The 14,338-nt window shown below is 36.6% G+C and overlaps 1 pseudogene; it reads left to right on the plus strand.

The window, feature by feature from the left end:
- The first annotated feature begins 1,065 nt into the window (after positions 1-1,065).
- LOC120263141 lies at positions 1,066-12,349 on the plus strand (annotated as a pseudogene).
- The last annotated feature ends 1,989 nt before the right edge of the window (positions 12,350-14,338 follow it).

Genomic DNA, 14,338 nt, shown 5'->3' on the forward strand with positions numbered 1-14,338 from the left:
TATCGTTTGGGTCACGTAAATGAGAAACACATCTCAAGAATTCATAGGGATAGAGTTCTTGGCTCATTTGATTTTTGAATCATTTTGAGACATGTGAATCTTGTCTCCATGGCAAAATGACTAAAAGACTCTTGAACAAACAAGGTGAAAGGGCAGGTGATTTATTGGGACTAATACATTCTGATGTATGTGGACCATTAAGCACACATTCTAGAGGTGGTTTTTGAGTACTTAGCTACTTTCACGGATGACTTCGAGTAGATGGCTACGCTCTATCTTATGAAGCACAAATCCGAGACTTTTGCGAAATTCAACGAGTTTAAGAATGAAGTACAAAACCAACTTGGCAAAAGTATTAAAGCCATTTGATTAGATCAAGGCAGTGAATACTTAAGCCAAGAGTTTGATCATTATTTGAGAGAGTGAGGAATAGTTTCACAACTCACTCCTCCTAGAACACCTCAGTGGAATGGTGTATGGGAAAGGAGGAATCCAACTTTATTGGATATAGTTCGATATATGATGATTCAAACTGGTCTTCCAATATCCTTTTGGGGATATGTCCTTGAGACTGCTGCATTTCTGCTAAATAGAACTCCAACTAAGGCAGTTGAAAAGACACCATATCAAATATGGACTGGGCGAAAGCCTAATATGACTTTTCTATGAATTTGGGGCTGCGAGTCACATGTTAGAACATTAACATCGGACAATCTTGCATCCAAGACCGATAAATGCTTATTTGTGGGGTATCCCAAGGAAACTAAGGGATACTATTTCTACAACCCTAACGAGAACAAAGTGTTTGTTGCTCAGAATGCTGTTATCATGGAGAAGGAGTTTCTTCTCAAGAAGAACAGTGGGAGTAGATTACAACTTGAGGAGATTCAAGTACCACAAATTCATGTAGAGGACAGTTTGGAAATGGAAACAAATTCACAAAGAGTTGTGGAACCCGAACCCATTCCAAAAGAACCAAAGAAGATGCGGTAGAGATTAGGTCATGAGCCTTAGAAATATGGTTTTCTCATTACGACAATCAAATCATAGAGCTATTGGACAGGGATGATCCTATCAGCCTACCGAGAGGCAATTGAGAGTTCTAATTCGGATAAATGGCTTGGAGCTATGAAATATGAAATGCAATCGATGTATGATAACCAAATATGGACTTTGGTTGATCCACTGGAAGGTGCTAAGATCATTGAGTGCAAAATGAATTTTTCAAAACATAAAGTGATAACACCTTTAAAGGTAGACTAGTGGCGAAACCTTTTAAGCGGACTCATGGTATCGACTATGACGGAACCTTTTTCACCGATGAGTCATGCTCAAAATCCATTAGGATTCTTCTTGCCATATGCGATATTATAACTATGAGATATGGCAAATGGATGTCAAAAACCAATGGAAACCTCCTTGAGGATGTGTATATGACACAGCCTGAGGGTTTTATCGATCTAAAGAACCCTAACAAGGTGTGCAAGCTACTGAGGTCCATTTATGGACTCAAGCAAGCATCCCGAAGTTGGAACCTCTGTTTCGATGAGGCAGTCAGAGGGTTTGGCTTTCTCAAAAATGAGGATGAGACTTGTGCGTACAAGAAGGTTAGTGGGAGCGTAGTCGTTTTCCTATTGTTATAGGTCGATGACATCTTGCTTATTGGAAACGACATCCCAACATTATTAAATGTTAAGTAATGGTTAGGGAAGTGTTTCTCAATGAAGGAATTAGGTGAAGCTAAGATTATACTTGGTATAAAGATCTATAGGGATAGATCACAACAGCTTTTGGGACTAAGTCAAGAAAAATACATAGATATGATAGATACGATACTGAAACGGTTTAGTATGTCTAACTCCAAGAAAGGATTTTTACCCATGTCTTAGGGAGTTGTTCTAAGTAAAAGGGATTGCCCTCAGACTGAAGAACAAAGGGAACACATGAGTAAGATCCCTTACAAGTCTGCTATAGGATCTATCATGTATGTCATGCTATGTACTAGGCTGGATGTTGCACATGCACTAAGCATAACTATCAGATTCCAACACGATCTAGGGGAACACCATTGGTCTGCTGTCAAAAGTATTCTTAAGTACTTACGAAGGACTAAAGATTACTTCTTAGTGTATGGTGATGAGAATGAGCTCATTGTAACGGGTTACACTGATGCTGCATTTTAAACCAATATCGATGACAGTAAATCACAATCTAGTTATGTATTTTGCTTGAATGGAGGTGTTGTAAGCTAGAAGAGTTCAAACAGGACACTATCACTGATTCTACCACGTAGTCTGAGTATATAGTCGCATCGAATCGTTTGCTAAGAGGCGAGTTTGGCTTAAGAGGTTCCTTCTTTGGATTAGGAGTTGTGCCAAGCATCCTAGATCCAATAAACCTCTTTTGTGACAACAACGGGGTCATGCACGGGCCAAGGAGCCCCGGTCACACTAAAAGTCCAAACACATAATAAGGAGATTCCATCTCATTTGGGATATCGTCGATAAAGGAGATGTGAAATTTTGCAAGATTGTTGGAGAAGACTATGTAGCTGATCCGTTGACCAAGTAGTTGGTTAGGCCAAAACATGATTGTCATGTTAGGTCTTTTGGTCTTAGAGTTATGCCTGATTGGGACTAGTGCTACTGGGAGATTGTTAGTGTAAGCCCTAGTCCCAATACATTGTATGAACTCTTATTATTTGGATAATTATAATGAGGCATCGTTTTATCTATCATTATTTCTGTGTATAGCTAATAGGATAAAATATCCTTGAATATTGGTTTTGATCAAGTTATCAAATGTGTGATTTGGATAGTAAAACCTTGAAGCATAAACTAGAACAATATTCTAAATGTCCCTAGTCAAAATATTTTTCATGGGAATGAAAATAAATTAAAGACTAGATATGTCTTTGTGAGATGGCCTTATTTTTATGGGTCATAGATATGAGATATCAATCAAAGGACATAGATCCATGTTAAGGAACAGTGTACCTGGATCGATCCGTCTTGAGAACACTACATGGTTGTAAAGTCATAAGTGTTTTTCTCAAGCAATTCTTATACTCAAATCCTTCGACCTGAAATCACTATAGATCTCGGATAAATCCTGATAAGTGCTTGAGTAGACATATTTTTATATGTTTTACATGCGTTGAGCATCATTTTCTCGTGGTTTATGTCTTATATTGTGTATTTTGTGTTTCTTTTATGCATATAGGTTGTGAGATGCTTTAAAGAGTAAAAGGAAGCAAAGATAGGCTATAAAGACACAATGTTGGGAGTTCTTGTTCAATTCGGATCAAGACAGAGGCGATTACGTAAGCGTGTGGAGATGTGCCAACTTCTAAGAAGATTCAAGTCAGATTCACTATTTGGAAGGGCACAAAGGCAGCCACATCTTCATATTCCTTCTCTTTGTGAAGATTGCAAGACCTCTCAAAGAATATGTCGGTGAAGAAAAGTTTTATAGCCTACCACATGGGCGTGTGCTCGGACATGTGGCCTGGTAGAAGAGTGTTCGGATCGCGGTTTGTGAAAAGTACTTCAGCAATTTCACTCGTAACAAAATTACCCTCATTCACGGCGCGGAAATTCAGCGCCCGGCGTGGAAATTCTTGCTGACGCGGGCGCGTGGAAAATCCAGCGCTGGCGTGAGGGCAGCGTGACGACCGCCGATCTAAAGGCCTATAAATAGCCGTTTTTGCCTATTCTTTCTCATCTTTTGCTGCGGCTCTTGAGGGTGAGACGGCTAGGGTTTTGGAGAGGAGGTCTTTCTTTGCTTTTGGGCGCTTCGTCACCAACTTTGATTGATTCCTCCTCCGTCATAGCATAAAAGGAAGCCACGGTGAACCTAGCTCGGAGTGGGTCCTTCAAGCGTCGAAGCTCTCCATCAAGGCCATCGAGTTCATATATAAGGGGTTTATTTCTTTGATTTAATGTACTTTCATTCATTGATGGTGTGTTTTTGTATGTTGCTCCATGGAGAGCTAAAAACCCTAGAGGTGTATTTGGGCTTGTAGAACCCTAGGATTCTCATCTTTTGTGGATTTGCTTTGTGTTTTCTATTAATCCGAGTTTGATTAAGTTTCATTCTTGATTGTTTAATGCTTGCTTGCCTTATTGATCTTATGGTTATTTGGTTTGCATGATTTGTTGCCTTGGTGGGAGAGATCTCCATTAAGGTTAGAACCTCAAGATTGAAGAGGGTTGAGAGAGTGAGTCATGAGATAGTGAAGTGTCCCCTTTCCCCTCGAGTTGGTGTGTTCTATCTCCATTCCTAAGCTCTATGCAACCATATTTGGTGGGAGGCGTGAGATTTGCTCGATTTCTCCGCCGGGACCTTGAGGTTAGGATCCTTGGCGGAAATTGAGGGTTGGATCAATCTTTAGGAATTGGATACAGTTTGGAATCCCTAGAGTGCTGCGGTCATATAGTGTTGTGAGGTGTTGAGATTGAGCGATTTCTCCACGGGACCTCGTGGGGGACTAGTATCGGTGATCGGGAGGCCGGATCCGATTATATTTGGATTTCCGACTTAACACTCATCCTTAGAAAACACTTTTGTTTGATTCGGTACCTAATACGAATCCTAGGAGCATTGCCCGAATACCCCGGCACTATTGATTGAGATCTCCATCCATTTTTACCCTGCATATTTGTCTCATTGACTTCATTTCTTTCACACATTAGATCATCTCACCTTTCCATTTATCATTAGAGTTGCAGAGAAAAGTGAGTACTAGTAGCCTGATTTCCACCCGTGGATTGACTACCCTCACGTAGGTATTGCTTCGACACCCGTGCACTTGCGGTTTACGCATATTGGCGGTGTCAAATCCTTACATGCTTTAACTTACACCTAACTTCATTCGTAAGTGAGTGACAAGTACGGGTATATTTGGGCATGTCACGGTTCATGCTGAGAGACATGAGTGAAGTGAAGGGATTGTCCCACTCTGAAAAGTGAGTGAATATCACCAGCCACTTGATTAATGAGACTGAGTAGTGTGTGGCCATGCCCAAGGGAAATAATAAGAGTTATCATTTACTTGACCTAGTCATTTCACTACGAGATCAAGAGATTAATTAGCATTAAAATAAGGGTGACTCGCTCCATGCCTTGTGCTAATTAAGATATTTAGTGGCAAAAGATTGTATGAGGTTGCGATAGGTTCCGTTAATTTTAAAAATTGACCTTCATTTAATATTGGGTAATTGTATTATCTTGCTTGAGAATAATTATGATTTATGAGCGTTAAAATTGTTTAAGCTCATTGCCAATATTAAATGGACCTATAGGATCGTACACTGAGAATGCCAGGATCAAGGTTCAGTATTTGTTACTTATTAGATCACCTATTTAGGGTTTCGGTGAAAAACCTAAATTAGGTGGAGCAAATAGCTTATTCGGGTTGGGTCTTATTAAGTGTTGATCCAATCTAATCAATTTGATTAATTAAAATGGTTTAATTAATCAAGTAAAGAAGAGATTCCTAATTTGATTAGGAGTGATGGGTTTTTTCGTAAATTAGGGTTTTGGGTTTCTAATATAAATAGATGGTCTAACCCTAATGTGAAGAAGAGGGGGAAAAATAGAGTGATTGAGAGATTGTCTCTTAAGAAACACAAAGGCGCAACCCACTCTTCTCCCTTGGCCGCCACTGTGGGATCCCGCTGCCGGAACCCTCCGCCGCTGCGCCTGCAGCCCCTTTTTCTCTTGAATATCGGGTGCTTGTTATTCGAACCAAGAAACAAGTGTTGTTTCTTGAGGTACTAGAATACGTACTTGATTCCTAAAGGCGTTCGTGTGTACGTGATAGTAGAGAGGAGTCGCGATTCGCAGTCCCTTTCGATTTCTGGGAACAATGGTGCATTCGTAATCGTCATCAAAAAGATAGGTATAACTTTTTATTTATCTATTTATTTAGATTTTTAATCCTAGTTACGCATGCGCTTAGGGTTTTTATCATGTTTACTTGCCATTAAAAATTTTGTTATCCACTATGTTTTGGCATGTATTTTCGCATGGTAATTCCCCTATTTGAGTGATAACATCCCAACATATACCTCATTGGAACACCACCAGACATCTCTACAACTTCTCTGAGCCACCATTCAGTACAAAACACTTCATATCATTACTCCTCATTTTCAAAATCCCTTGTCCTAAAGTGAAATTCAAGAAATTGTTGTTGCAAATCTTCTACAAACTCACAAGTTGCATCTGTTGGAGAAGAATTCGTCCAACGTATAAGCTATTAAGTCGGAACCACATTACCTCTCTTCACTATCTTCGATTCAATTTTGCTAAAGTTTTTAACTAAACTGTTGGAACGGGTGAAGGAGGCAAAGCTATATCTTCATCTTCTATTGTCAAAGCAGCTTTTTAACAAAGATACATGAAAATACAAGCATGTATGGTAGAAGAGGATGGAAGATCAAGTTTGTAAGTACACTTGCCAATTTTATCTATAATCTTGTAAGGACCATAGAATCTAGCTGCTAACTTGGGAAATACTCTTGTAACTCCTGAACATTGATTGTAAGGATATAACTTTAGGAATACCATATCTCCTATTTGAAAATTTCTATCTGTCCTGTGGTTGTTGGCTTGTATTTCCATCCTTTGATGTATCTTTGTGGGTGGATGCTTAAGTAATTGAATGACAACTTCCTTATCTTTGAGTAACAAATCAACAGCTTTAACAGGTGAATCTTTTGAAACATATGATAAGTGTATTGGTGGAGGAATCCCATACAATACCTGAAAAGGGGTTAAATTTATTGTTGTATGGAATAATGTGTTATACCAATACTCAGCTAGCAGAGTCACCTAAGCACTCTAAATCTTTGGTATATTACCTGTTATACAAAGCAATAACTCTCCAAAACACCTATTTCCCTACTCCGTTTGTCCATCGAGTTTGTGGATAGAATGTTGAAAAATGTTTGAGTTCCATCCTTTGAATCTTAGTGTGTGTTTGGTTCACCGAATGAGAATGGGAAAGGGAATGGTAATGAGACTATAAAAAAATAGGAATGTATATGAAAAACTGTGTTTTGGTTGGAAGAATATTTCATTGGGAATGGAAAAATAAGTAAATGGAATTAGTGACAAAATTACTTTTTATACCCTTGATACACATAAATTTGATTACATGATAAATACATTTTTTATTTAAAAAATATTTTTGAACATTATTATTAAAATTAATGATTATAATTAAATATTTAAATTAAATATCTCTATTTTATTTAGTATTAGTTTTTAATTATTTTTAATTAACTATTTAAATAATTGATTTTTATATAATTAAATCTCAATAAGAAAAGGTTTTACTACACTTTAATTATTATAATTTAATAACTTCACTAAATATACACAAATGCAAAAGAGTAATTTTTAATAATTTAATTTAATTAAATCTTATTTATGTGCAAAAAAATGTCATTTTTACTTTTTATTATTATAATCATATTATATAATAATTTTTATTTTAATTATTATTTAATTTAATTATTACGGTTAATTATTTAATTTTATAAATTTTACTTAATTAAATATTCTAAGGGTCATAAGTATCAATTCAAAAGTTGGTACTATTCATTCCTCCCCAAAACATTGTCATTCCTCTCAATTTTTGGGGCAGTAATAAATATGCCTCTACAATACCACTGTTCATTCTTTACACACTCCATTCCCATTCTAACAATTGTGCATTCAAACATGGGTATAAAGTACTATTGACAATAATACTCATTCTAATAGTGTTTATTACCTCCATCCAAAAACAAACTTAAAAGAATTCCTCCCAAAAATTTACTCATAATGATTGGATCCCGATCACCATTATTTTAACAAGAAATCCATGCAATTTGACTATATTCTCAAGGAAGAGTTGTGCCACACTTGTTGTTGTGTAAGGTTGAGATAAAGTAATGAAATGTGCATACTTGGTAAGCCCATCCACAACTACCATTATAACATTCTTCCCATTAGATCTTGGAATTCCCTCAATAAAGTCTATAGAAATATCTGAGAAAGTAGTTTGAGGAATTAGTAGGGGTTGTAATAAACCATGAGACTAATTTTGGTTTATGTATTTGGTAAATTCTACAAGTCCTCACCAATTCCCTTACATATTTCCATAAAATTTTCCAATAGAATACTCCAGAAATTCTTCTATATGTAGCGTTTATTCCTGAATGTCCCCCAAAGAACTGTCATGATAGTGTTGTAAAATCTCCCATCTTATTTTGTCATCTTTCCCTACAACAAATTTTCTCTTCCTCTTTAGTTGGTCTTGAAACCAAGAGTAATGCTTGACTATCTGACCCCTCTTTAGTTGTTGAATTACAACCTACAAATGTGAATCTTTCTCCCAAGTTCCCCAAATTCTTTCCATTAAATCAGTAGTTACACTTGGAAACAACTTGTAAATTCACCTCTAAAGCATTAATTCTTGACAATGTATCGGCTACTACATTTAATTTCCTATGCTTGTACCAAATTTTATAGTCATATGCCATCAATTTTGCTAACCATGTGTATTGATTGGGTGTAGATAACTTCTTTTGCTCTATTAAGAATGACTTTGTATAGTATAGTTTCCAATGAACATTTGTAATGACCAAGCCAACCCTAAAAACCATCTCAGTTGTTTAATAGTAGATAGTCCTAGCCATTCTTAAATACAACATATCATAAAAAAAACACTGGGTCAAACTCCCTCAAGTATGGTTTGAAAATCAGATTCATTAGATGATGAAATGTTGATGGTTCATTCACCATTCCAAATGGTATCACCAAATATTCATAATGCCCCATGTGGGTATTGAAAATAGTCTTGTGTATATCTCTTGGATCCATCTTGATTTGGTGATAATCATATCTCAAATCCAATTTTGTAAACATTGCTGCTCCATGCAATTCCTCAAACAACTCTTTAATAGTAGGCATTGGAAACTTATCCTTTATTGTAATGTGATTTAACCCACTGTAATCTATACACGTCCTCCAAGAATTATCCTTCTTTCTTACTGCAGAATGTGGTGAATGACTATGGTGTACTACACATGAACCCAAAAGCTCTTAAGTCAATTTTTCTATGACATCTTTTTGTAATGCCCCATACATGTATAGTCTTAAGCAGATAGGTTGTGCACCCTCTTTCAAATTAATTTGATTATCAAATTACCTATGTGGAGGTAATTCCTTAGGTTTACCAAAAATATGAGCAAATGGGTATAAAACTTTTGCAATTCCTATAGGCATAGTTTTAGTTACCACAGTCAATTCTTCTTCAATTGTTTTGTTCGAAGAACCTGAAATCATAGATTGAATAGTTATAGTAAAACATTGTGTCAAAAATAATTGAGTCTCTTTGACCAACAACATATGCATGTTTGCTTGACTGACAAGCTTTAAATCTTGCATATTATTTCTGTGTAACAGACATTCCTGAATCCCTACGTGAAACTTCATTTGCAATCTCTTAAAATTCCACATAATATCTCTAAGTTTGAATTCCTAAAATCATATAAAAGTTGTCCAAAGGTAGAATCAGAAAATCAACTTGGAATTGGTTTTCCTGCATGGCCTTTTGAAAATGTTTATAAATTTCTTTGGAGACTAACTCATTTTCATTAGTTGCAAAAACTTTCACTGTCAGGATTGGTTCCAACACACACCCAAGTTGTTTAGCAATCTTATTGTCAATGAAATTGTATGAGATTTCAGAGTCAGTTAATAAAAACAAAATCCTAGTACTTTAACTCTCTCTGACTCTCATAGTTTAAAAACTGGCAATACCTATCAGAGCATGTACAGAAAATTGAGGTATCTCTAAATTCTCCATCAATAGTTCCTATCCAGTTTCCTATTCCTCTGGCACCTCCATATCTTTATTCCCATCATTTTCTATTGACAATGAATACAACGGCCTCTTGTTACATCTATGCCCCTAAACAAACGTATCTTCACACCAAAAATATAAATCCTTTTGTCTTTGTTCATCCAACTCCCTCAATGCTAACATCTTGGTCAATTTGGAAGGAACATTGTCAGCATTAATTAGAGCCATGAAAAGCTAGTACTCTATTTCTTGGTTTATTGGAATCCAAATTGGTATTTACTACTATTCTTGCCATAGTTTCTACAACACTCCACCATCTGATGCATTAATTCTATTCATTGTCCAAGAACCTTTCTTAATCCATAATGCATAAGTTGACTATAGTATAGTGTGATTGAATAACCTCATAGACAACAACACAATCTCCTACTTTAAACCCCCAAAAAGTGACTTATTGCCTGTGCCTCATTCAAGTTGGTTCTATTCAATCTAAAATCAAATTCTTCTTAATAAAGTTAAAGAGAACTCACCTGTTTCAGCTTCTTGAGTTCTGCAACAAGATCATCAAACATATGTGTTTATATAGAAAATTTTCATTTCTAATCCCCTTAGGAACTTGGTGTCCTACTTTGAATTAAAAAAAAAAATATATAAATAAAAGGAATGATAATGATAAACCATCTTCTCCTACTATAAGAAAGAAGAGGAGAGAGGAAATATACATATATATATTTGAAGATATACATATTGATTGAAAATGTCGTTTGAAATTTTAAAAAATATATTAATGAAAAAAGAGGGGAATTCAAAAATAAAATAAAATAAATACTAATAAAAAAATAATAAAAAATATATGTAAAAAATATAAAAAAAGGGAAAAAAAGGAGGAGATTAAGGATAAAAATCAGAAAATTTGAATTCAAATTTTCTTTGAAAAAATTCACCCGGAGTTTAGGATTTTCTAGGGGGAGTTGGTGATTTAGTGGAGCGAAAAAAAACCAAGAGGAGAGACAGAAGAAAGAGAGCGGGAAAAAAGAAGAGACTAGAAAAAAATACAGAGAGTGTTTGAAAAAAAAGTGAGGAGGAAAAAAGAAGAGAAGAGGACGAAGAGTAGAAGAGCCCTTGGTTCTTTACGGGGAAGGAGAAAGAAAATTTGGAGAAGGATCATCGGACGGCCAAAATTTCTCCCACAGTGTTCAACAAAGTTCTGTACCCATCTTTCATCCAAGAAATACACAATAAGGGATATATATATATATATATATATATGGCAAGAGAAAAGTCTTTATGTATGCATGATGAACATGATGCCTCCATGCCTCTACATACACATGGTCCCACCTTTTAATGATTTTTTTTTTGTGAAATTGAGTGCATATCATGCATATTTCATGCCCATGATGCTTCTCTCATGCATTAAAAAGGAGAATGCAATCGGTCCCACAAGCCTATGATTTCTTTTTTCCAAAATTGATGCATGCATGTACGTTGATGTTCTTAATAATTTAAATGCATGGACATGCTTCTCTCTCTCATTGTGAGCTCCGAACCATGCATATATATGCCTCTCTCTCTCTCTCTTCATTTGCCCGTCGATCGAAGCTTGTTCGTCTTCTCTCTCAAGAGCATCATCATCATCAACAGCGATATGAGCGGTGGTGGTCGGATGAGATCTCACTCCGACGAGGACCATAATTCAACTTGACTCAATGATGCCACTATCCGCACCGGAGCTAAGTCCGCCGATCAGAACCTTAACTCTAATGTTGTTGCTGTTGCTGGCAATGAGGATCGTTCCTAAGCCGTATCACGGCCAACCCGCACGCCACTCACCAACCTCAGCCGAGTGGATGCTGATTTTGTCCTTGCAGGCACTCTCCAAGAGCAGGAGGCGACGTACCTGATGTTGATGAGTGGCCATGGAATAAGTAGTGACTATTTGAGTTCATTGAGGAGCTATGAGGACGATTGAGGGGGTTTGATGTTCATGATCATAAGGAGGGGAGTGAGTATGAAGAAGAGTATGAGGAGGATAAGTTCGTTGAAGATGGGCATCTTGTCGATCCGGCGGAGTTAGATAGCGATGAAGCATATGTTAGGGCACTGCAAGACGCGGAGAAGCGGGAGATCACTACTCGGTTGATGGCCTTTGCCGGCTTGAATGATTGGGAAGTGGAACATCACAGGGCCCATCATGCTGGAAATTCCCGGGGTGCTTGGCAAGATGTTGATCTAGATGAGTTATCATATGAGGAACTTGTCGCATTAGGTTAAGTAGTTGGAACTGAGAGCAGAACCCTTTCTGCTGATACAATTGCTTCTTTGTTTTCAGTTGGTTACAAAGCTGAAAGTGTTCAAGATAGAGATACTAATCCATGCATCATTCACCGAATGGATTATGAAGATGGTGATTCTTTGGTAGTGCTTTCATCACTGAAGTTTCTACAACAGAGAATGAGCAACAAGCATGACCACTTTATTTCGGATTGAAGAACATTCCTCGTTTTATTAAGAAAGCGTGCACCTGTTGTCCCTTTTTGCCTTTGACCCTATAAAAGTTTGTTGTTTGGGGGTCAGATGTTCTTCTCGATGCTTCAAAAAAAATGAATGATGAGTAGGAAAAAAAATGAATGAAAGATGAGTAAGAAAAAGAGAAGAGGTAAAAAATGGACAAAAAAAAGAGAATGAAAAACTGAAGGGCAAGTAAAAAGAAAAGAGAGGGAAAAATGAAAAAATGAATGATGGATAAATTCATCGAGGGTATTTTGGTAATTTTCTTTGTAGGGCCTCCTCTAGAAAAATCTTATGAAAATTCTCTAATTCCACCTTGAAGTCTTGACTTTCTTGGGGTAACGAGAAATTTTCATATTTTCTCTAATTCCACCTTAAAGTTTTGATTTTCTTGGGGTAACGAGAAATTTTCATATTTTCTACACTAAAATCCTCTCTGAACTCATGTTGAGGTCTTTTGACACTCATTGGGATGAAAAATTAAATTTTTAAAGAAAATCTCTCTTCAAGCTCATTCTGAGGTCTTTTGACACTTGTTGGAGTAAAAAGAGGTGAAATGAAAGAAAAAAAAATGAAAGGAAAAAAAAAAAAAATCCTTTCTTGAAGTGGAACTAAGAGTAAAAAAAGAAGAGTTGACATAGATTTTATTGAAGCCCATTATGATGTCTCTTTTGAGAAAATGAATTAGAGAACTCAATTGGTGGCTTAACTAACGAAAATCAAGTTCATAATTACAGCTTGAAATCCATTTTAAAGGCAAGTCAAAATTGTCAAGTTAATGACCTAACCATGTTAAGGGTCATAACTTAAAGATCTAATGGTCAAGGCTCAAAAGCATTGAAGAGTCAAGACCTAAATGCATCATGCAAAGGACAAATGCAACTCTGAAGTTTTAATACACCCGAGTCAAAGACTTAAAGAGTTTCACAAGTCAGGAAGTTGAAGATTTTACAAGCACAAAAGAGCCAAAGTTTTTTTAGTGATAAAAAGAAACAAAAGATGAGTAGGTGGGCAACTCCATAAATACAGAGTAGCACGATTTGAGAGCTAAGCTATGTGTCAAGACATAACCCTACATGAAGAAAAAGAAGAAAGCGGGGAGGGCCACATTCACAGGCTAAAAGGGTCTTCAGACATACCTTTAGTAAAGGAGTTAAAAGCGACCAAGCAAAAAGTTTGAAGGGCATGATTAAAATAGCTCTCTCTTTAAAATAAAAAACTCTCTTGTTAACCTCTCTTAGAGAATAGCTTTCTTACTTTTGCATTCTCGCCTATGATTATGTGTTCATATGCATCTTTGAAATAAATAAAAAATTTATTATGTTTACTCAGTTACTTCTCATTCACACTCGTTTCTTAATCGGAGGTTCCCATGACATTGTGCAGGGGTAGTGTAATAATGAGGGGCTTGCCCTAATAGAAAGACATGAACACTGCAATCATCACGAAATATAAAAAAATTAAAAATTTGATACATGATCCATACTCTTCAACGGTCGATCCTAATCGAAAATTTGGGTGAAAAGAAATGAGTCCACAAAGTCTGGCATGCCTGGTGGGGACCGACTTCTCCTCCCATCTTTGAAATAAAGTGTAAATGAAAAAAAAAGTAGATACAAAAAAGAAGAATTATCTAGTGTTGTTAATGTAAGGGTTTTCCTTTTCAGGTTTTCGCAATGGCACCAACAAACAACACCAACAATGCAGCTACATCATGCACCATTTTCCTTGGAGATGGTACACAAGTTAAGCTTCCCTATGCTTTCGTTTACACAGGCGTTGCGGGAGCTGAGATCAAATTTAGGTCTATTTGAGAATATGTCAACTTCGTGCTAAGCCCACCGTCATCACCAACTGAGGTTCAAGTCCCACGCTTGTTATCAAGAGGACGTCGCTGAATATGGTTCTGCCTGCTGAGGTCGAAGAGGACGTCGTTGTTGCTAAAGCATCTATTTTTGACCGACTCAC

This window comes from Dioscorea cayenensis, chromosome 6 (assembly GCF_009730915.1).
Source record: "Dioscorea cayenensis subsp. rotundata cultivar TDr96_F1 chromosome 6, TDr96_F1_v2_PseudoChromosome.rev07_lg8_w22 25.fasta, whole genome shotgun sequence".
In the NCBI taxonomy this organism is placed as follows: domain Eukaryota; kingdom Viridiplantae; phylum Streptophyta; class Magnoliopsida; order Dioscoreales; family Dioscoreaceae; genus Dioscorea; species Dioscorea cayenensis.